The sequence below is a fragment of the Pleurodeles waltl genome, chromosome 2_2, assembly GCF_031143425.1.
Source record: "Pleurodeles waltl isolate 20211129_DDA chromosome 2_2, aPleWal1.hap1.20221129, whole genome shotgun sequence".
Taxonomy (NCBI): Eukaryota; Metazoa; Chordata; class Amphibia; order Caudata; family Salamandridae; genus Pleurodeles; species Pleurodeles waltl.
The window spans coordinates 948,032,805-948,056,179 of record NC_090439.1 but is presented as its reverse complement, the minus strand read 5'-3'; positions in this window follow the sequence as shown (position 1 = coordinate 948,056,179).

The window sequence follows — 23,375 nt, the reverse complement described above, 5'->3', positions numbered from 1 at the left end:
TGAACTGTTATTGCACCCCTTCCTATATCCCCTTGGACAATGTACCTGTGCTACAAACAGACTGGAAGACTACCCTGGACGTTTCTCCATCATAACCCCATCCCATTGTACTTGCCCTTCTATATTTTAGCACTTCAGTGAACACCCTTGGAAAAAAAAGAAGTTTGAAGTATGCCATGTATATCAAATAAGTATTCATTGAAACACGTACAAACATTGCAAATCAACTGTACAGAAAATGAGCATAGATTAATGATCTGTAGCTGGCTGCAGTGATCACACCAGGAGTATATGTGAGGTCACCAACATCTGCTAAATGAATTGCCAAAGGGAGAAGTAAGTGGGCATAGAAGTGGGAAATGTCAGCATGCCAGTGTGAGAAAGTAGCCTCTTTCTAGCCTTGTTACCCCCACTTTTGGTCTGTTTGTGAGTATATGTCAGGGTGTTTTCACTGTCTCACTGGGATCCTGCTAGCCAGGCCCAGTGCTCATAGTGAAAACCCTATGTTGTCAGTATGTTTGTTATGTGTCACTGGGACCCTGCTAGCCAGGACCCCAGTGCTCATAAGTTTGTGGCCTATATGTATGTGTTCCCTGTGTGATGCCTAACTGTCTCACTGAGGCTCTGCTAACCAGAACCTCAGTGGTTATGCTCTCTCTGCTTTCCAAATTGTCACTAACAGGCAAGTGACCAATTTCACCAATTCACATTGACATACTGGAACACCCTTATAATTCCCTAGTATATGGTATTGAGGTACCCAGGGTATTGAGGTTCCAGGAGATCCCTATGGGCTGCAGCATTTCTTTTGCCACCCATAGGGAGATCTGACAATTCTTACACAGGCCTGCCAGTGCAGCTGAGTGAAATAACGTCCACGTTATTTCACAGCCATTTACCACTGCACTTAAGTAACTTATAAGTCACCTATATGTCTAACCTTCACCTGGTGAAGGTTGGGTGCAAAGTTACTTAGTGTGAGGGCACCCTGGTACTAGCCAAGGTGCCCCCACATCGTTCAGGGCAAATTCCCTGGACTTTGTGAGTGCGGGGACACCATTACACTCGTGCACTGTACATAGGTCTCTACCTCTGTACAGCGTCACAATGGTAACTCCGAGCATGGCCATGTAATATGTCTAGGATCATGGAATTGTCACCCCAATGCCATTCTGGCATTGGGGGTGACAATTCCATGATCCCCCGGGTCTCTAGCACAGAGTCCGGGTACTGCCAAACTGCCTTTCAGGGGGTTCTTACTGCAGCTGCTGCTGCTGCTGCCAACCCCTCTGACAGGTTTCTGCCCTCCTGGGGTCCAGCCAGGCCTGGCCCAGGAAGGCAGAACAAAGGACTTCCTCTGAGAAAGGGTGTTACACCCTCTCCCTTTGGAAAAAGGTGTCAGGGCTGGGGAGGAGTAGCCTCCCCCAGCCCCTGGAAATGCTTTGATGGGCACAGATGGTGCCCATCTCTGCATAAGCCAGTCTACACCGGTTCAGGGATCCCCCAGCCCTGCTCTGGCGCCAAACTGGACAAAGGAAAGGGGAGTGACCACTCCCCTGACCTGCACCTCCCAGAGGAGGTGCCCAGAGCTCCTCCAGCGTGCCCCAGACCTCTGCCATCCTGGATTCAGAGGTGTGCTGGCACACTGGACTGCTCTGAGTGGCCAGGGCCAGCAGGTGACGTCAGAGACTCCTTCTGATAGGCTCTTACCTTTCTTACTAGCCTATCCTCCTTCCTAGGTAGCCAAACCTCCTTTTCTGGCTATTTAGGGTCTCTGCTTTGGGGAATTCTTCAGATACCGAATGCAAGAGCTCACCAGAGTTCCTCTGCATTTCCCTCTTCGCCTTCTGCCAAAGGATCGACCGCTGACTGCTCAGGACGCCTGCAAAACCTCAACAAAGTAGCAAAGACGACTACTGCAACCTTGTATTGCTTCATCCTGCCTGGTTTATCGCTTGTTTCCTGGTGGTGCATGCTCTGGGGGTAGCCTGCCTCCTTCTTGCACCAGGAGCTCTGAAGAAATCTCCCGTGGGTCGCCGAATCTTCCCCCTGCAACCGCAGGCAACAAAAGACTGCATCACCGGTCCTCTGGGTCCCCTCTCAGCACAACGAGCGTGGTCCCTGGAACTCAGCAACTCTGTCCAAGTGACTCCCACAGTCCAGTGACTCTTCAGTCCAAGTTTGGTGGAGGTAAGTCCTTGCCTCCCCACGCTAGACTGCATTGCTGGGTACCATGTGATTTGCAGCTGCTCCGGCTCCTGTGCACTCTTCCAGGATTTCCATTGTGCACAGCCAAGCCTGGGTCCCCGACACTCTAACCTGCAGTGCACAACCTTCTGAGTTGCCCTCCGGCGTCATGGGACTCCCTTTTCTGACTTCGGGTGGACTCTGGTTCACTCCTCTTCTAAGTGCCTGTTCCGGTACTTCTGCAGGTGCTGCCTGCTTCTGTGAGGGCTCCCTGACTTGCTGGGCGCCCTCCTCTGTCTCCTCATCCAAGTGGCGACATCCTGGTCCCTCCTGGGCCACAGCAGCATTCAAAAACCCGAACCGCAATCCTTGCAGCTAGCAAGGCTTGTTTGCAGTCTTTCTGCATAGGAACACCTCTGCAAGCTTCTTCACGACGTGGGACATCCATCCTCCAAAGGGGAAGTTCCTAGTCCTCTTCGTTCTTGCAGAACACAAAGCTTCTTCCATCCGGTGGCATCTTCCTTGCACCCTCAGCTGGCATTTCCTGGGCATCTGCCCACTCTCGACACTGTTGCGACTCTTGGACTTGGTCACCTTGTCTTGCAGGTACTCAGGTCCAGAAATCCACTGTTGTTGCATTGCTGGTGTTGGTCTTCCTTGCAGAATCCCCCTATCACGACTTCTGTGCTCTCTGGGGCTTGTAGATGCACTTTACACCTACCTTACAGGGTCTTTGGGTGGGCTATTTTTCTAACCCTCACTGTTTTCTTACAGTCCCAGTGACCCTCTACAAGCTCACATAGGTTTGGGGTCCATTCGTGGTTCGCATTCCACTTTTGGAGTATATGGTTTGTGTTGCCCCTATACCTATGTGCTCCTATTGCAATCTACTGTAACTTTACATTGCTTACATTACTTCCTTTTGCTATTACTGCATATTTTTGGTATTGTGTACATATATCTTGTGTATATTTGTCATCCTCATACTGAGGGTACTCACTGAGATACTTTTGGCATATTGTCATAAAAATAAAGCACCTTTATTTTTAGTATATCTGTGTATTGTGTTTTCTTATGATATTGTGCATATGACACCAGTGGTATAGTAGGAGCTTTGCATGTCTCCTAGTTCAGCCTAAGCTGCTCTGCTATAGCTACCTTCTATCAGCCTAAGCTGCTAGAAACACCTCTTCTACACTAATAAGGGATAACTGGACCTGGCAAAGAGTGTAAGTACCCCTTGGTACCCACTACAAGCCAGGCCAGCCTCCTACAGCCAGTGCCACAGAAATTCAAACAAATGACATTGAAATGTCAAGTAACACTGTTCTACCTGTGTGTCATTGGAAGTATTGTCTGATCACAGATGTTCTGTTGTCCTCATCCTCTGCCTCCTCATACTCACTGTCCAAAGGGTCCACTGCTGGCACACGGGCATCTCCAGCCTCCTCCTCCTGCATGAATTGGGCATGGCATCTGAGGGCCAGGTTATGCAAATGCAGCATGCCACCAATATCTGGCAGACCTTCTTGGGTGAGTAGCACAGGGTTCCACCTGTCAGATGGAGGTACCTGAACATGGCCCTCAGGAGGCCAAAGGTCCTTTCAATTATCCTTCTTTTTCACCCATTTGCCTCATTATAGCGTTCTTCTTTCCTTGTCCTGGCATTCCTCACAGGTGTCAGCAGCCACGATAGGATGGGGTAACCTGAAATATTGAAGAACAACATTTAGCCATACACTATCCCATATGGCCCACACCATACCCATACAGCAACTTATACTGGGTGGGAACCAGGGCTCACCTATTAGCCACACCATGTGCCTCTGTAGTTGGCCCATCACATTTGGGATGCTGCTATTCCTCATGACCAAGGCATCATGCACTGACCAAGGATACTTAGCATTGCTGTGGGAGATGTACTGGTCCGCAAGGCACACCATCTATACATTTATAGAGTGGAAACTCTTCCGATTCCTGAACACCTGTTCATTCTGGCGGTGGGGGGGACAAATGCAGTAAGTGTTCCATAAATCGCCCAAATTATGTTGGGGATCTGTCCCATTGCATAGAACTTGGCCTTCACTGTGGTCAAATCTTCAACCTGGGGGAAAACAATGTAGCTGCACATGTGTTTAATCAGGGCAGACAACACACTTGTCAGCACTATTGAGAACACTGGCTGTGACATTACTGCTGCCAAGCCCACTGTCACTTGGAAAGAACCAGTTGCCATCTCCTATTCATCGACAGCGGTAGGAATTTAAGGGAAACAAGAGTGTGGAGCTGTCACAAACTGAACAATGGAGCTACCACAGAACCTTGCATCCTGTAAACTTGTAATGGGTCAGTGCGATTTGTCCAGAATGTCCTAATATCACCAGTAATGCAGCATTTTTCCAAGGCCTGCTCCCCCTGAAATGGCGTCCGCCTGTCCTGGGTGGAGGACAGTTGGAAGTGAGGTAATTCTGCTGACATTGGGCCCTGTTGCGGGAGGCGGTCGGGAACAGCAGTGCCACTCCTCATTGGTTATAATTGGGCCCTGTGGGGTACAGTGGCCTATGGTGATCTATGCTGGTGGTGACGGTATGCACCGCCGCGGATATGACCGCCATTTTCTATCTGATTCCTCACTTGCTACCTGACCTTCCACAGGAGAGGACCTACACTGCATGTGCTGCTGTGACCTCTGTCTGGAACCTACCTGCCTGTGTAAATGAGGAAAGGTCCCCAGCCTTCACTTCGGAGGAGTTGGAGAGACTGGTGGATGGGGTCCTACCCCAGTACAAACTACTGTATGGGTCTCCAGACCAACAGGTGAGAACACTGTGGGCACGATGCATGTGACATGAATGCTTGGAGTGGTGTGTGTGAAGGCCTCATGTAAGGGCTGTGGGTGGATGTCCTTTTGGCGATGTACAGGTTGTGTGCTGGGCCATGTGTGTGTAAATGGTGATGGAAACGGGTATGGTGGGCCATATGTTTAACAGGCAGGACTGTTTGTCTAAATCTATTTTCCTGTGTGCATTGCCTCTGCAGGTCAGCGCCCATCAAAAGATGGGTATATGGCATGCCATTGCCAAGGGCGTGCGGACCCTAGGGGTCTATGGCAGGCGGAGCACCCACTTTTGCAAATGGTGGGAGGACTTGAGATGCTGGGCACAGAAGACGGCGGAGGCCCAGCTGGGGATGGCCTCCCAATGAGGAAAGGGTGCCCATTAAACCCTGACCCCCCTGATGGCCCTCATACTGGCGGTGGCCTATTCAGAGCTGGAGAGTACAGGGGGTGAGTACAGTGCCTATCACTATAACTTACGCATGATAGGGTGGTATCTGGGTGGTGGATGTGTGTCAGTGGGTGCCCCTAGGCCAGGCCTGACATTGCAGCGTAGGTCCCCTGGTGGCTAGGGCTCAAAAGGGAAAATCTTGCAACCTAGCTCGTAGGCATCCACTACTGGTCAGGGCTGCATGGGTCCCAGGTGTGCTGCATTTGGCGGTGTGTGCCCCTCCCCATGCCTTGGCCGCTAAATATTTCTCTGGTAGTTCAAAGGCATATTGCGTAGGCCTGTTCCCTGTGTGTGAGGGTGCTGTGAACGCCAATGGTGCTGTTGGTGCAGCCATTGACCAAGTGTATCCTTTGTTTCCCCCCCTATTTTTGTTTCTATCCTATCCTTATGTCCATTAGCATCATCTGGCAGAGGAGCAGAGGCACCGGCGACGGAGGGAGCTGCATCCCACAGGACCCAGGAGGCAGAATCCACCGACGCTGAGGGCACCTGTTGGACGGAGGGCGAAGGGACCACAATGGCGGAAACTGGAGGGGACAGTTCTGACACAGATACCTCCTCTGATGGAAGCTTCCTGGTGGTGGAGACTGGAGGGGACAGTTCTGACACAGATACCTCTGCCGATAAAGCTCCCTTGTGGTGACGGACACTTCTGTGACCACCCCAGCTACAGGCACATCTGCCACCCCCGTGCCAGCACTGCCTTCCCAGCGGTCCCTCTGTTAGTTGCCCATGCCCGCTCACCCAGGAGGGTGGGCATCTCCTTTGCCCCAGGCAACTCAGGTCCTGCCCTAGTTAGCCCTGCTTCCCTGAGTGAGGAGGCTATTGACCTCCTGAGATCCATCTCTGTAGGACAGTCAACCATTGTGAATGCCATCCCGGGGCTGGAATCCCAGATGCAACAATCTAATGCATTCCTGGAGGGCATTCACACTGGATTGTCGGCCCAACAGAAATCGATTCAAGCTCTGGTCCCCTGTCTGATGGCAGCCATTGTCCCTTTTTCTACTGTCCCCCCTCCAACTTCCACTTCCCAGTCCCATTCTCCTCAACCCCATCCCATCCGAAGCACACAGGCAGATGAGCATGCACAGGCAAACACAAGCACCACACTTCATCCCACAGGCACTCACACAAAACCATCCAGTTACAGACAGAACAACATCCACTATTTCCACTGTCTCCCCCTCCTCATTCTCCACCACCTCCCTCCGAGTTTTGTCCACACTCACACCTGCATCCACTACATCATCATCCACTACCAGCATCACCACACCAAGCAGAAATACACCTCACTGGCAGACACCTCCACAACAGCCATGCACACGTCCCCTGTGTCCTCTCCCACTGTCTGCCCCCACTCCTAAAGTACACAAAAGCAAGCACTCAGACTCCCAAAAGCCATCCACCTCACAACAGCATATGGCCTATGCACCTGCACCCAAAAGCAGCAGACAGACACCTCCAACAACCACTTCTTCATCCTCCACTCCCATTCCTTCTCCATCTTCCCACCCCAATGTCCCTAAAAAAATGTTCCTATCTCTGCCCCGTCCTGCACATATGGGCAGGGTAGGAAGAACCCAGCCAAGCACCTCAGCCACACAGTCCATGGGCCCAGTCGTCACCACACCCAATCATGGTGGAAAGGGATCCAGTCCGCATGTCCTGAAGGGGAAGGAGCCTGCACCAGGCAGCCTAAAGTGAAAGGAGCCTGCACCAGCAACCAGGAAGACCAAGGAGCTTTCACCAGCAGGCAAGAAGGGAAAGGAGCCTGCCCCAGGAGGCAGGAAGAGCAAGGAACCTGGGCCAGGAACTCTGATGGCGCCTCCACCACCAACCATGGTTGTGCAGCCGTCCGAGGTTGCAGGGGATGGGCAGGAGCCTCCCCCCACCAGCAGTACCACCATTGTGCAGCCGTCCGAGGATGCAGGGGATTGACAGGAGCATCCCTCCACCAGCAGCACAACCACTGTACAGCCATCACCACCGGCGGATGGTATGTAATCCTGCCTCCATGGGCTGCTGTGCGGCCTGCCCCCTCCAAAGCCAGTGGGTATGACACCCACCTAAGCACCTGTGGCCTTGCACTCCCCAGCATCAAGCACAGGGCGTGTTGCCCCCTCCAGAACCAGTGGGTATGACACCCACCTGAGAGACTGTGGCTCATCACTCCCCAGGTTCAAGCACAGGGCATGTTGCCCCCTCCAGAACCAGTGGGTATCACACCCACCTGAGAGACTGTGACCCATCACTCCCCAGGATCAAGCACAGGGCATGTTACCCCCTCCAGAACCAGTGGGTATGACATCCACCTGAGAGACGGTAGCCCATCACTCCCCAGGATCAAGCACAGGGCACGTTGCCCCCTCCAGAACCAGAGGTCTTGTTACATCTCCCGGCTAAGGTGCCCCCCATAGCCCTGAGGTGCCTGTCTATTTACCAACTGATGCCCCTGCATTGTTCTCTCCGTGTTGAAGCAGGTGACATGTGTGGCCTTGGACTTTGGCTTGTGGCCATGTTGCCTACGAACATTGTGGACTGGGCTGTGTCCCTTTTTCTGTACATGTGTATAAATCTATTACCTTGCCTAACTTATTTTTCATACTGTGTTGATCTCATTATGTTCACTTTTGCGAAATAGTTTTGTCCTTGCATTATTCAGCTGAGTGAGGGGGTAAAATTGTTTTTATAATACATCTGGTTGTATGTATTTTGTGTGTGTGTGGGGTGTGTGTTGTGTGTGCGTGTGCCACTCTAGTTTTCCTCCCCACTTCCTTGTGTGCTAGGCGGCTGTACTCACCGTCGTAGTTGTCGCCGGCGTTGGTGTTCATGGTGGAACAGAACATAGAAGATCATCAGGAAGACATGCAGTTCAGGTTCCATGCCTGTGTGATTGTTCCCTGTGTCTCCAATGGTGAGTCCTTTCCCTTCTGAGCTCAGTTTCTGCCAGGCTTTTGATGTTGTTGGTACCATTCTGGAAAAGGTGGCGGTTCCCAGTGTCTTATTATGGTGGGCGGAACATTGACTTCCTGGCTGTAGGCAGCTTCCTCCGTGGTGGCTGTTATTTCCGCCCTGGCGGTCGCTGTGGTACATTGGCTGTCTATCAGAGATCTTTCCGCCATGGTCATAATTTGGCGGTAGTTACCACCAGCCTGTTGGCAGTATTACCGCCACTTTATCACCGACTTCCAGGGTCGTAATGAGGGCCACAATGTTTTTTTTACTTTATTCACATCAACTAACTCTTGACACTTTTTTGTGGTCACATCTTTCTCAACACCCACAGTGTCAACATTTTATTTGAAATCTAAAGGTAAACACACAGCTGTTCTTGTAAGTCCTTTCCATAGTTCTGTTTGTGGCAGTTTCTCTGTTTTGGCTTCATTTGAATAATTGCTTGAAATGGGTGCACAGTTTGTGTTAGAATTGATTCATACACTTTATATATCATTCTCCCATTTGTTATAACAATACATACATATTGGTTCTTTTGTGTCTAAATTAAACCGTTCTTCTAGAAATAGATCTGCACCAAATTCCTTCCACTCATCATTGGCGCTTCCATCACTTTTAGAAAATAGAACTACATTACGAGTTTGTTTTTGTAATGAGTACTGCGACAACAAACACACACATACTCAGGTTTCTCAGAACACAGTGTATTGAACTTTTCTATCTCCTGTGCAAACTTTTCTGTACTTATTTTTCTATGCACTTCTTCCATAGCTCTCAACACTTGCTCCTCATTTTCTCTATTACCTTCTTCAGGTCCAAAGGAACGGGACTGAGGCCCATATTTATACTTTTTTAGCGCTGCATTTGCGCCACTTTTTGAACCAAAAGCGGCGCAAACTTACAAAATACAATTGCATTTTGTAAGTTTGCGGCATTTTTGCATCAAAAAGCGGCGTAAATGCAGCACTAAAAAAGTATAAATATGGGCCTGAATATCTTCAGAAACTTTCTCAACATCTGCTATACTGCCATGTAACAGAGCTCTAGTCAAGTCTTCTAAAACATAAAGCTGGACTTTTTCCTTAAAAATGTCTCCTGACTAGATTGCAAATTTTTAATGGATTTCTTACAGCTAACATTCTAAAGTGTTGAAAAGTGTTGAAAAGTGCTTTTACACACTTTCTTTGAAAGACATGCCAATGAATGACCTTTTAAGTTAGTTTATCTTCTTACTTTGCATGGAACTAATTCTTGAAGCATCTTAGTTTTCTGTCTGAGACTCCTCCATGAAAATTCTCTTAGACATTTTTTCAATTTCTCTATTGATTCCAGACGGACAGTACAAATACTGCCACACTTCCACTTGAACACAGGACCTTTCTTACGCCTACTTTTTGTACTTCTTCAGCTATCACTTGTTCTACATTCCTAGGAACTGTCTGTCCTTTCTCTGTGGGAGCATCATTCTTCACTTTATAGCAATGGCCACTTTTGTCAACTGCATGCACTAATGTGTTCTCTTGCAGGTAGCCCTCTTCATTAAATAAATGGTTCTGTGCTAGATGTGTGCATCCATTCACCTTCAAAAACGTTACATACAGTACTTTTATGAATAAGCCTTTTCCTTAATGTTCTTGTCCTCATGCAAAATTCTGTTTTGTCGTGTGTCTTCATTCTGTTCAATATTAGGATAAAAAGTTTCCTTTTCAAAACAAATGCCATGTCCACTATACTCTTGATAAGCTGCTTCTGGTTAATTATAGCACTTCTTCTACTTTTACAGTATAACATTTCATACTAGAAATAATTAGCTCTGCCAGAATGTTCCCTACTAAATACATGTGTCTTCGTGATTATCTAATGGAGTAATACATTATTTATATTCAAAATACACTTTAACACTTTACAAATATTTTTTTAATGTGAACTGAAGGAAGGACTAAAATTGCAAACTCAGCCTCTGCAATAGTAGGGCGATGTCATATTTTAAGAAGTAGTTGTGCTTCTGGCTCACTAGTTTGTGTCAGTACCTGGTTACATATCTGAGTGAGAGTCCCTCATTAGCTTTCCATTAGAGGTTTCAGTAAATATGAAACTATATCACTTGCTCTTTTACTAACTCTATCAATCTATAAATGTGACTGTATAAGTAAGTGACTGCTGTGTTGGTAAGTACAATAGTATGCACCTCTGTGTGCCATTCACTCTGATACTGCTGGCTACTGACCTGCTACATAGGTATGTACTTCAACTTTTAAGTAACCATCTCACTATCTGTCTAAAATCACTATAAAGCTATGTGCATTTCTTTAAGACTGAATGTGAGACTGTCTGCCAGGATGTAAGATTGGGTATCAGAATCTGTGAGCATGATTGTGAGAGTGTTTTGGTGTGAGATTGTGTTAGAGATTGGGTCTTTGGTTGACAGTCAGGTTCCCCCTGTCCAAGCAAGGACCCTCACTCTAGTCAGGGTAAGTCACACACAGTTCAAATTATCCTGTGCCCACCCTCTGGTAGCTTGGCACTGAGGAGTCAGGCTTAACCTAGAAGGCAATTTGTGAAGTATTTGTGCAATAAATCATGCAATAATACAGTATAACACCACAAAGATACACCACACAGTGTTTAGAAAAATATAGAATATTTGTCAGGTTAAATGCAGGTCAAAACGATCAAGATTTGATAAGTACACCTAGAAATATCACTTTAGAGAATGATAAAAAATGTCTTTAGTCTTTAAAAAGCAACAAGTGCCTCTTGCAAGCACAAAGTACCTGGTTTGCGTTCAAAGGTTTTGCAAGGGACTGCAGAGGAGGAGATGTTTGGAAAACGGGGATGTGTGTAATTTTCCATGCAGGGAAGGCTTTGCGTCGATTTCCGTCGCGCTGACTTGGATCCTCTTCGGGCTGTGGGGTTTTCCGATGCCCTGGGGACGATGTGGAGAAATCCTGGGCATGCAGGACGAAGTCACAGGAGCTGCCTCGATCCGGTGGGCAATGCAGGGAAATCTCGGTCGCACGGCATGCGCTGGGTCGGTTCTTCTTGCAAGAAGTCGGGCTGTGTTGTTCCGGCTTGGCTATGCATTGATCCAGTGGGCCATGCGTCGAAGTTCCAGTGGCAATGCTGGCGCTGCATCGATATCCTCTTGGGGAGCCGGGCTGCATCTTACCCGGTTGGCATACAGTGATTTTCTCACTGTGATGCAGGTTGTGCATCATTTCTGGCAGGCTGTACCTCTAATTTTTGCCGCACAAGGAGTTCTTTACAGGAGGAAGTATTTTTGGGCCTGAGACTTCAAGGAAGAGGAGGCAAACTCTTTCCCAGAACTTGGAGAGCACTTCTCAGCAGAGCCAGAGGGCAGCACGGCAGCAGGGAATAGCAGGGAATAGCAGGGAAGCAGTCCTTTGCAGGAACACAGTCAGGTGAGTCCTTTGGGCAGCCAGGCATTTCCTCTTGGCAGGTTGCAGGGTCTGGTTCAGAGTTTCTTCACCAGTGGTATCTTTTCCAGAAGTGTAGGGTCAGAGGCCCTGTTTAAATACCCAAATGTGCCTTTGAAGTGGGGGAGACTTCAAAGAGTGGCTTAGAAGTGCACAAGGTTCCCTTTCAGTTCCATCCTGTCTGTCAGTGTCCCAGTATGGGGTGTCGGAGTCCATTGTGTGAGGGCAGGCCACTGTTCTTTGACATGTAAGTGTCAGGCCCTCCACCCTTCGAACCCAGGAAGACCGATTCAGTATGCTGATGTGTGCAGGTGTGACTGAATATCTTGTGTTTGGGGTTGTCTGAGTGAAATGCACAATGGAGCCATCAAGTAACCCAGCCAGATGTGGATTGTAAGACACAGAAGGATTTAAGTGCAGAGAAATGCTCACTTTCTAAAAGTGGCATTTCTAAAATAGTAATAATAAATCCAATTTCACCAGTCAGCAGAATTTTGTATTACCATTCTGGCCATAGTAAGTATGACCTTGTTACTCATTTCAGATCAGAATCTACCATTCAACCAGTATAAGAGGGTACCCCTAATGTTAGCCTATGAAAGGATCAGGCCTCACAGCAGTGTAAAACAAATTTAGGAGTTCTACACTGCCAGGACATATAAACTACCCAGGTATATGTCCCGCCTTTTATCTACATAGCACCCTGCCCTGTGGGTTACCTAGGGCCTACCTTAGGGGTGACTTACATGTAGAAAAGGGGAGTTTAAGGCTTGGCAAGTACTTTTAAATGCCAAGTCAAGGCGAAGTGGCAGTGAAATGGCATGGTTAAGGGGCTAATTATGTGGGTGGCACAATCAGTGCTGCATGCCCACTAGTAACATTTAATCTACAGCCCTGGGCCCTTGTAGTACACTTTACCAGGGACTTAAAAGTAGATTAAATAAGCCAATTGGGTATGAATCAATGCCACAATTTTTTAAAGGAGAGAGCAGACACACTTTAACCTTGGTTAGCAGTGGTAAAGTGTGCAGAGTCCTAAAACAGCACAAACGGCATCCAAAAAGTGGAGGGAGGCAGGCAAAAAGTTAGTGGCGACCACCCTAAGGCTGTCAGGTCTAACAGACTGGTTGTGACAGACTCACTTGAGGTGTGAACTAGGGGCCATATGTACGAACACTTTTTTCCACAGACACAGAATGGGAAAAAACCTTTGCTACATCTGGCCCTAGGTGTGACAGTGTCTGTCTTGGTGTGATACTGTCCCAGTGTAAGCATTGGTGTGAGAGTGCCTGTTCTGCTATGAGAGTGTATTTTGAGAGTGTCCATATGGGTGTCAGAGTGGACAGTGACATTTTATCACCGTGATAGTGCAGCTGAGAGTCTCTGTATGGATTTGAAACTGGGTGGAAGAGAATCTGCCTGAGTGTGAGACTGGGTATAACAGTCTTTCTCTTGCTGTAACGGTGGGTGATTGAGTGTTTGTGTGCATATGATAGTAGTCTATCTAGGTGTGACAGTGAGTAGCAGATGGTCTGTATATATGTGAGAGTGCGTGAAACAGTGTCTGTCTGGGTGAGGCACTGCTTTGTGAGTATGTCTTTGTGAAAGTTGGCATGAGAGTGCCTCTCTGGGTGTGAGAATGTGTGTGAGGTGTTATTTCTGAATGTGAGAGTGGATGTTAGAGCGTGTCTGTGGGTGTGACAGTGAGTGTGTCAGTTTATAGATATACTATCACTACAATAGCCTGCACACTGTAACTTACGGGAAACCCTGCCGTGTTCATGCTGGCTGACTTATCACAGACCGCCAGCCCCCTTGAGACGCTGCATATACATTCTGCTGGGCCGGGACATTGCCGACGGCGCCACATGGAGGCAGCGGGTGCAGCAGCACCCGTCATACAGATCACTGCCTGTAAATCGGGCAATGACCTGCACGACGGGGCACTGCACGGGGGCCCCTGCACTGCCCATGACTAGTGTATGGGCAGTGCAGGGGCCCCCAGGGGGGCCCCTGAGCTCCCCTTCCGCCAGCCTTTTTTTGGCAGGGGAACCCACCAGGGAAAGGCTGGAGGAACAAGGGTTGTTTATCCGGAGGACAGCGCTGCTTGCAGCGCTGTCCTGTTGGATAAAGTAATCCACCATCATCAAGCTGTGTGTCAGCGGTAGCCCGGCAGTGGCGGAGGGCCACCTGTGGCGGCACTCCCTTGTTCAGAATATGGCAGTTCAGACCGCCATGCTGGTGGCGGTATTTTCCGCCACCGCCGGCATGGCGGTCTGATCAGCCTTGTTCGTACTGAGGGCCTTGGTCCTGGAGAGTGCAAGGCCACAGTCTCTTAAGTGGGTGACTTGCCCACTGGCTCTGGAGGGGGCAACATGCCATTGCTTTGTACTGGGGAGTGCAAGGCCACAGTCTCTCAAGTGGGTGACTTGCCCACTGCTTGGTCCTGGGGAGTGCAAGGCCACAGTCTCTCAAGTGGGTGACTTGCCCACTGGTTCTGGAGGGGGCATCGTGCCCTGTGATCTTCATCCTGTGGAGGATGGGGTGAATGGGTGCCATACCCACTGGTTCTGGAGGGGGCATGGTGCCCTCTGCTTCTGATCCTGGGGAGTGCAAGGTCACTTTCTCTCAGCTGGGTGTCATACCCACAGGATTTGGAGGGGGCAGGCTGCACAACAGCCAATGGATGCAGGACAAATGAATGTCTGCAGGCAGTGACGGCTGCTCATTGGTGGCAGTGGTGCTGCTGTTGCTGCTGCTGGTGGCGGTAGTGGGGGGAAGCTCCAGCCCATTTCCTGCAGCCTCGGATGGCTGCTTAGTGGTGGCAGTGGTGCTGCTGGTGATGCTGGTAACAGTAGTCAGGGGAAGCTCTAGCCCATCCCCTGCAGCCTCGGACAGCTGCCCACTGCTAGTAGCTGTGCTGCTGCTGCTGGTGGTGGTAGTGGGGGGAAGCTCCAGCCCATTCCCTGCAGCCTCAGATGGCTGCTCAGTGGTGGCAGTGGTGCCGCTGCTGCTGCTGCTGGTGGCAGTAGTGAGGGGAAGCTTCAGCCCATCCCCTGCACCCTCGGACGGCTGCACAACCATGGTTGGTGGTGGTGGCTCTGACTGAGTCCCTGCAACAGACCCCTTCTCCTTCCTGCCTGCTGGTGCAGATCCCTTGCCCTTGCTGGCAACAGCTGAGTATGGCTCCTTGCTCTTCAGGGCAGCACCTGGTGCAGGCCCCTTGCCCTTTCTGGCAGCAGCAGGGGATGGCTCCTTGCCTTCCTGGCAGCTGTTGGGGATGGCTCCTTGCCCTTTCTGGCAGCAGTTGGGGATGGCTCCTAGCCTTTCCTAGCAGCAGCTGGGGATGGCTCCTTTCCCTTACTGGCAGCATTTGGGGCAGGCACCCTTTCTGTGAGGCTGGCCGGCGCCTGGCTCCTTTACCACTACGAGTTGCTGTGGACACTACTGGGCCCGTGGTCTGGGTGGCTGAGGTGGTTGCCTGGGTTTTACACACCCTGGCCAGATATGAGGGACGGGGGGAGGGGTAGAGAAGAGGTCAATGGTGGAGAGGAAATACTTCTTAGGGACATTGGGGCGGGAAGAGGGAGAAGGTTTGGGAGTGGAGGAAGACAGAGTGGTTGCAGGAGGTGTTTGTGTGCTGTGTGTGGATGCAGGTGCATGGGCTGGATGCTGTTGTGAAGTGGATGGCTGTTGGGTGTCTGAGTGCTTGGGTTTGTGTACCTTGGGAGGGGGCCACAGACACAGTGGGAGAGGACACAGGGGACATGTGCATGGCTGTTGGGGTGGTGTCAAGCCAGTGTGAATGCCCTCCAGAAATGAATTGGTTTGTTGCATTTGGGCTGCCAGCCCCTGGATGGCATTCACAATGGTTGACTGCTCAACAGAGATGGACCACAGGAGGTCAATAGCCTCCTCACTCAGGGCAGCAGGGCTAACTGGGGCAGGGCCTGAGGTGCCTGGGGCGAAGGAGATGCCCACCTCCTGGGTGAGCGGGCACGGGAAACACACTGAGGGGCTGCTGGGAGGGCGGTACTGGTACGGGGATGGCAGCTGTACCTGTAGCTGGGGTGGTCACAGAGTTGTCCGCCACCACCAGAGAGTTTCCATCAGAGGAGCTATCTGTGTCTGAACTGTCCCCTCCAGTCTCCGCCATGGTCCTCCCCTCGCCCTCCATCCCACTGGTGTCTTCAGAGTCGATGGACTCAGCCTCCTGGGTCCTGTATGATGCAACTCCCTCCATCGCCGGAGCCTGTGTTCCTCCGCCAGATGATGCTAATGCACATAAGGACAGGATGACAAAACAAAATGGGAGGGAAAGAGACAAAGAAAACACTTGGTCAATGGCTGCACCAACACCACCGTTGGCGTACACAACAACCTCACACAAGGGAACAGCCCTACGCACTATGCAGTACACTACCAGTAACAATCCTAGTCACCAGGGCATGGGGAGGGACACATACCACCAACTGCAGCATACCTGGGACCCACACAGCCCTGCCCATTGGTGGATGCCTACTAGCTAGTTAAGAGGAATGTCACTTCTGAACCCTACCCAACATGGCACCTACTCTGTGATGTCAGGCCTGGCCTAGGGGCACCCACAGACACACTTCCCCCCACCCGGATACCACCCTACCATGCGTGAGTTGTAATGATGGGCACTGTACTCAACCCCTTGTGGCTGCTGTGATGCCCTCAAGCACCCATCCAGCTCTGGACAGGCCAACGCCGGTATGCGGGCCATCAAGGGGGTCAGGGTTCGACCGGTGCCCATCCTCGTTGGGAGGCCATCCCTAGCTGGGCCTCCGCCGTCTTCTGTGCCCAGCGTCTCAGGTCCTTTCACCGTTTGTGACAGTGGGTGCTGTGCCTGCCGTAGACCCCCTGGGTCTGCACGTCCTTTGCGATGGCACGTCATATACCCTTCTTTTGATGGGCGCTGGCCTGCAGAGAAAATACAGACAGGGAAATGTATTACTTAGACCGTCCTGCCTGTTACACCCATGACCCACCATACCCCTTCACATCCCCATTTGCACAGACATGGCCTAGTACACAAGCTGCACGTCACCCAGGGGGCATACACCAACCCCCCCACATGAGGCCTTCAAGCACACCACTCCATGCATTCATGTCCCATGCATCGTGCTCACAGTGTACTCACCTGTTGGTCTGGAGGTCCATACAGCAATCGGTACTGGGGTAGGACCTCATCCACCAGTCACTCCAACTCCTCCAAGGGGAAGGCACGGTCACACGAGCCATGGTAAGTTCCAGACACAGGTCACAGCAGCACATGCAGTGTAGGTCCTCTCCTGTTGAAGGTTAGGTGGCAAGTGACAGAACAGGTCAAACAGGGATTTCACGTGCACGGCGGTGTATACCGTCACTGCCGGCGTACATCACCATTGGCCACTGTACCCCATAGGGGCCAATGATATCCAATGAGGCATTGCACGGCGGTTCACGATCGCCTCCCGCAATGGCGCACAAAGTCAGAAGAATTACCTCACTTCCACCTGTCTATCCACACAGGACAGGTGGATGCCATTTCAGAGGGGGCAGTCCCTGGATTACTACTGCGTCACAGTTCACAATTGTACAATCTGGACAAATGCAACAAATACTTTTCACAATTACATCATGCATTGTACTGTTGTGGCTTCAATGTACAGTTTATGACCGCCTCCTCACTCTTTTGTCACCTAGATTGCAACCACTGCAGATGAATTGGAGATGGAGACATACCCCGTGTACGAACGCCTGGTAGACTTAGCAACAATGGAGGACAGGCACATTATCCTCACCTACAGACTTGGCAGGGCCACAATCACAGAGCTGTGTGCCCAACTGGAGCCTGACCAGATATCTGCTATCCATCACCCCACTGGGATCCCCCCTCTTGTGCAAGTCCTATCAGTGCTTCATTTTGAGGCAAATGGTTATTTCCAAGTGACAGTGGGCTTGGCAGCAGGAATGTCACTGCCAATGTTATCTAACATGCTGACTAGAGTGTTTTCTGCCCTGATTAAACACATGTGCAGCTACATTGTTTTCCCCAAGTGGGTGATTTGACCACAGTGAAGGCTGACTTCTATGCAATGGGACATATCCTCAACATAATTGGGGAGTTTGATGGAACACATATTGCATTTGTCCCCCCCAAAATGAACAGGTCTACAGTTATTGAAAAAGTTTTAATTCAATGAATGTGCAGATGGTGTGCCTGGCGGACCAATACATCGCCAACGTCAATGTGAAATATCCTGGGTCTGTGCACCACTAACAACATGGGAGGAGCAGGTCTTGGCTATACTGCATCCTGAGGGCCTCGCAGGAGTAGCTGGATGAATGGTCTCAGGTAAGTCAAATCTTTAATTACCATATCCCGCAACCTACCTGTATGCTATCACATACCCCCACCCTCGCCCTAACCCCCATCACTCCAACTCCTCACATATGTCTCACTATCACAAACCACACATCCCAACACCAAGCCATGCATGCAACAACAAAGCATGGACACCCATCACCAATGTATGTCCACTACACATACCCACACAGACCCCTAAACAATTATCACACAAGGTCCTCCACAAGAATATAAGCACTGGGGTACAGGGTCGCCCACCCATTGCACACCATGGCACACACAGATGCAATAATCATGCCTTTACACCCCTGCAGGACCCCTACCCAACGTCACCGGACAGGAGGTTCCAGACATGTCCACTCCACCCACAGAAGAGGCCCACAGTGATGACAGCAGCTCTGTCCAACTGGATCTAGATGACCAGCCCAGCCCATCTGGGACCTCGGGACAGTCGGTTCGCCTCACACTGGCACAAGCCACAACAGAGCCTCCCCTTCTGGGAACACCAGCACAGCACCCAGCCAGCGGGCCCATACCTCTGTCCCCAGGACACGTCAAGCAGCAGTGTGTCCACCTCTACAGGGAACACAGGCTAACCCACCACCCCAAGAACAACAGGGTCCTGGGGGCAGTGGGCAAACGGTTCAGGGGACAGAGGCCCAGGAAAACCGGGGAACTGGGAGGTCTGCTGTGCGACAGGGGGAGGACAGGCCCAGGGAACCCACTCTCCACGAGGCACTCTCCAACATCATGGGAGCGTACCATCGTTCCCAGGAGACAATGGCAACGGTACTGGCCAAGTTTCAGGAGACCCAGCGGCTGCAGGAGGAACAGTATTTGGGGTTCAGGGAGGAACTAAAATCCATCAATACCACCCTGGGCACCATAGTAGGGGTGCTGAAGGACCTCATGAACACCAGGAGGGACACTGTGGCACAACAAGGGGCCCCTGACACTAGCCTGGACGATGAACTGCCCACCACCTCCGCCGGCGCTAGTGGACAGGAGGAACCGCCACAGGACCACAACACTAGCACCCCACCCCCTGTAGATGGAGAAACACCCCACAAGCGGTCCCTGAGATCCAGGACAAAGACAGAGAACAATGCCAAGACCCCCGCCAAGAAATGGGACCACCCTGAATGTCATCCTTCTGTCCCACTTTGTCACCCTGTCCATCCTTAAACTGCCCTAGCTCCACTTCTTATGCCCCTTTGGACAATACACCTGTGAGACCAATAGACTGGACTCTGCCATGGACATTCCTCCACCATCCCCCCTGACCATTTTACAACCCCCTGCACTATTTAGCACTTAAATAAACACCCTTGAACCACAAAAAAATCTGGAGTCAGTCTGTGCTTTCACAAATGTGTATTTGCAATAACTGCAGGAAACAGCAATGTCCATACTATTGTCAACACACCTATGTCACACAGCTCTAGTCCATGAGGTAACATAGCAGAGGTCACACAATGGGACCCACATCTGTGAAATCGAAAGGGAAAGTGACAAATTAGGGTCAATACACTGGGTGAAAGTGACAGACAGATGAGAGGTTGAACAATTTTATCAGATGTAGGAGGCAGTGGTGTCTTCTTACCAGTGTCTCACTGAAAGTATTATTGGATCACGGTTTTTCTGTTGTCTATGTCCTCTTCTTCTGCCTCCTCTTCTTCACTGTCCACAGGCTCCACAGCTGCCACAACACCTCCTTCAGGACCATCCTCCTGCAGAAAAGGCACCTGTCGTCGCAAAGCCAAGTTTTGCAGCATACAGCAGGCCACGATGATCTGGCACACCTACTTTGGTGAGTAGTAAAGAGAACCACTTGTCAAATGGAGGCTCCGGAGCCTAGCCTTCAGGAGGCAGAAGTCCCTCTCTATAACCCTCCTAGGTCGCACATGTGCCTCACTGTAGCGTTCCTCTGCCCTTGTCCTGGGATTCCTCACTGGGGTCAGTAACCATGACAGGTTGGGGTAGCCAGAGTCACCTGCAAATGTTGAGGGACAACTGTTAGACACACACTAACCCTTAGGGACAACCCCAGACCCAGACAGCTATTCACACTGTATAGGATCCGTATCCTCACCTAATAGCCACACACAGTGCCTCTGGAGTTGCCCCATCACAGGGATGCTGCTTTTCCTCAGAATGTAAGCGTCATGCACTGAGCCAGGAAACTTGGCGTTCACATGGGAGATGTACTGGCCAGTCAAACACACCATCTGCACATTCATAGAATGGTAGCTCTTCCGGTTTCTGTACACCTGTTCACTCCTGCGGGGGGTACCAAGGCCATATAGAACATTGGCTAGGACATCCCTGATGCTATGGCCACTATTGTTTGAAAAGACCCGCTTGCCAGGAAATGGAGTACTGACAGGACCTGCACTAGAGGGGGGATTTCTGTGGGATGGCGGATAGCTGACATCAGGTCTGGCTCCAACTGGGCACACAGTTCCTGGATTGTGGCACGATCAAGTCTGTATGTGACTATTACATGTCGCTCTTCCATTGTTGACAGGTCCACCAGCGGTCTGTACACCGGAGGATGCCGCCATCTCATCACCTGCCCCAGCGGACGTGCTCTATGGAGGAGAACAGCGATCAGAGGGTCAGCCAACACTGAGGTACCAAAAAACAACTCTATTGCACACAACTGTCAATCCGCTATGTGCCTGTCTTAGTGTGTATGCAAGGCCTAGATATGTGTGACGCATTTAAAATTAATGCCATGGGGCCCCCTGAATTGGCGGCTGCCTGATCTGTAAGCTGGGACAAGGGGATATGAGGTAACTGCGCTGGCGTTGTACACCGTCGCGGTAGGCGGTCGAAGACCGCGGCACAATCCTGCATTGGTTAACTTTGGACCCTATGGGTCCCAGGAGCCAATGATGATGTACGCCGGCAGTGACGGTACACACCGCCGCAGACGTGACTGCCATCTTCTCTCTGTTCACTCACTTGATACCTGATCTTCTACAGGAGAGGACCTACACTGCAAGTGCTGCTGTGACCTCAGTCTGGAAGTGACAATGGCTCAAGTGTCTGGGGAAAGGGCCCCTGCCTTCACATCAGAGGAGTTGGAAAAACTAGTGGATGGGGTCCTCCCCCAGTACACGCTACTCTACGGTCCTCCAGACAAACAGGTGTTTACACTGTGAGCATGCTGTATGGGCAATGCCTGTTTGGAGTGGTGTGGATGGGAGATAGGGCGGAGCGGATGAGGCGTCCATGATACGACCGTGAGTGTATGTGTGTCAGGGCAAGGGTGGGAACGTGGGACAATGACTGCGACAGTCCGGACGGTTAAAGTTTTTCCTTTTCCCCTGTACTATCCCTGTAGGTCAGCGCCCACCAGAAGAAGGATATTCGGCGTGCCATCGCCAAGGACGTCCGGACCCTGGGGGTCCACCACAGACAGAGCACCCACTGCCGGATAAGATGGGAGGACATTCGCCGCTGGAGCAAGATGACGTCGGAGGCCCAGCTGGGGATGGCCTCCCAACGTGGAAGTGGTGCCTGTCGCACCATGACCCCCCCCTGATGTTCCGGATCCTGGCGGTGGCGTATCCGGAGTTGGATGGGCACTTGAGGGCATCACAGCAGCCACAAGGGGGTGAGTACCGTCACATCCATCTGACTCTGTGCGCATTGGAGGTGTCTGGGTGGGGAAGGTGGGCAGTGGGTTCCCCTAGGCTAGGGCGAGCTTTGTAGGCAAGGACCCTTTGTGAGGCAGGCTAAGTGGCACCCCAACCCCACCAGTAGTAAGAGCCATCTACACCTAGTCAGGCTCCTGTGACTTCCATGTGTGCAGCAATAGGGCATAGGCCACGTACCACATGTCCCTGTGATAAATTAGGGATTAGTGCATGGCGTAGTGCAGAGGGCTGCTGTGTCTGTAGTGTCCGCCAACGGTAGCGGTGTTGCATGCACTGAACATGTCTTTCTACTTTCTTTCCCCCACCCTTTTTGTGCTCTCCCTGTTCTTGTGTGCATTAGCATCATCAGGCGGAGGAACTGTGCCACCGGAGCAGGACGGAGCTGCATCCCACTTGGCCCTCGAGGGCGAGACAACGGAGTCAGAATTCACCAGTGGGACGGAGGGCGAGGGGAGCTCCACGGCGGAGACTGGAGCAGAGACCAGCGACACTGACTCCTCATCTGATGGGAGCTCCCTTGCGGTGAAGGGCCCCTCTGTGCCCCCCACATATACAGGTAGAGCCACCACCCCGTACCAGCACTGCCCTCCCAGCAACCCCTCAGCGTGTGCCCTGTGGCCGCTCACCCAGGAGGGTGGGCATCTCCTTCGCCCCAGACACCTCAGGCCCTGTCCCAGTCAGCCCTGCTGCCCTCAGTGAGTAGGCCATTGACTTACTCAAATCCCTCACTGTTGGGTAGTCTACCATTCTGAATGCCATCCAGGGTGTACAGAAGTAGTTGCAACAGACAAATGCAGGAGGACCTGCAGAACCTGGAGGATTACATTCTGGCCAGGCAGCCAAACAGCAAGCATTTCAGACTCTGGCCTCAGCACTGATGGCAGCCATTGTTCCTGTGTCCAGCCTCCCCCCTCCAACTTCCTCCACCCAGCCCCAGTCCCCAGTACCACAGCCTATCCCAAGCACACCATCAGACTAGCATGCACACACCTCAACACACAAGGGTAGCTCTGGCAAACATAAGCACCACACATCCCACAGGCACTCACACAAGCATCATACCCATGCACACATACCAACATCCACTGCCTCCACTGTGTCCCCCTCCTCCACGTCTCCCTCCTCCCTCCCTGTCACATCTCCACTCACACCTGCATGCACTACATCTTCAGCCACTACCTCCATCACCAGCACGCCCATCACCACACACCGCTCACGTGCACTCACCACCCCCACTACCATTCACACATCCCCTGTGTCCTCTACCAGTGTATCTGTGAGCCCTCCTCCCAAACTACACAAATGCAGTCACACACCCACCCAACAGCCATCCACCTCACGACAGCCTCCAGCCCATGCACCTTCACCCAAAGTCAGCAAACGGACACCTCCTACATCCACTACCTCTTCCTCCACTCCCAAACCCCCTCCATCTACCCATCCCAATGTGTCTAAGAAACCTTTC